The 1467-nt window shown below is 47.4% G+C and overlaps 1 pseudogene; it reads left to right on the top strand.

Annotated features, from left to right (window-relative positions):
* LOC111819378 (ubiquitin carboxyl-terminal hydrolase 17-like protein 22) overlaps positions 1 to 1112 on the top strand; it is a 20701-nt pseudogene extending 19589 nt beyond the window's left edge.
* The last annotated feature ends 355 nt before the right edge of the window (positions 1113 to 1467 follow it).

The following is a 1467-nucleotide window of genomic DNA, read 5'->3' as shown; positions in this document are numbered from 1 at the left end:
GCCAAGAGGAAGACACCTATGAATTTCTGATGTCTACTCTGGATACCATGGAGAAAACCAGCCTGTGCAGTCACAGGCACTTCTGCAGCCACTCTGAAGACACAACTCTGATCTGACCATTTTTTTCCAGGTACTGAATATCTCAGATGAAATCCTTCCACTGCCAGGGAGTGTCAGACACATTTGACCCTTACCTGGACATTACCCTGGATATCCAGGCAGCTAAAGTGTGAACCAAGCTTTGCACAAGAGCTGGGTGGTGAAAATTTATATCATTTTAGGGTTTGTCGGAGGAAGGTGCCTACTTGCATGACGCTGACTTTCACAGTCAGGGCAGAGGTCCTAATCCTCATACAGAAAAGGTTCTTAGACTTGACGGGCAACAAAACTGCTAAGCACGTGCACTATCCTGAGAGTGATGTGAGCAGATGCACATCCCTGCAGGATGTAGGAGTGGCTGTTTACGGACTCTGTGCATTGCTGGTCTATATCGGGTGGACTTGCCACTCAGAGCAATATCTCTCTTACATCAAGGCTGGCAAAGGAAAGTGGTATCAAATGGATGATGCCAAGGTATCGGCATGTAATGTGACTTGTGTTCTGGGCCAACAAGCCTACATCCTGTTTTACAACCACAGAGCGAGTTGGTCAGACAAAGTGGGAGTGTGTCACAGGGTGGTAGAGCAAGAGGCCATGGGATGGAGGACACAGATGTGGGGGCAAGTCCAGGCTTGCCTGAAGGAGACGCCACCATTAACGTTGCAGAGGTAGAGGAGGAGAACCTGGAAGAAACAGCCACCGAACAAATGACATTAGACAACTGGAAAATCCTCCAAGCACAAGACCGACCAAACCTCAGTTCAAGCTCAGGGAAGTAGAGGCTGGCCTGCTCTCCAATGCAGTCATCATTCACAAGTCAAAACCCAGGGGTGGGGCAGCAAAAGGATCACTGAGAGCAAGAAGGCCACCACCTGAAGGATCTGACCAGGGACATCCCTGCTTGAGTGACCATCAGAGTTCGCAATATCCTTTGCTGGTGAAGGGATGTCAGAGGTGGCAAGAATAGGAAGAAAAAAAGAAAGGGTATTTGGTCACTCAATGGATTCCAGTAGTATTACTAGTATAGTATTCGTAGCTTATAGAGTCGTACTGCATGGCAGCCTCCATCATTCCAAAAGTATCTGTTGCATCTCCATCAGGAAATGGAGATCTCTACAAATACAGGCAGGAAATGTGTATCTTTTAGAAAACAACTGAATAAATGACAAGCATTATGCATTTTAAGAAATCTTTTTGGCTCTGCCCACCTTCCAGAGCAGTGCGGATGTCCTTCATGTCACCATGAGGGCAAGAGGACAACACCATGTTCCTTGCCTGTCCTGGTGTCTGGGTGTCTTCGGTAGACACAAAGTCTCATGAAGAAATGAGCAACATTCTCCCCTGAGCGTAGGTATGCTCAGAATTAGG

Source organism: Trichechus manatus, unplaced genomic scaffold (assembly GCF_000243295.1).
Source record: "Trichechus manatus latirostris isolate Lorelei unplaced genomic scaffold, TriManLat1.0 scaffold00431, whole genome shotgun sequence".
Taxonomy (NCBI): domain Eukaryota; kingdom Metazoa; phylum Chordata; class Mammalia; order Sirenia; family Trichechidae; genus Trichechus; species Trichechus manatus.
The sequence above is the reverse complement of the archived record's forward strand: the minus strand, read 5'-3'. Positions and strand labels throughout refer to the sequence as shown.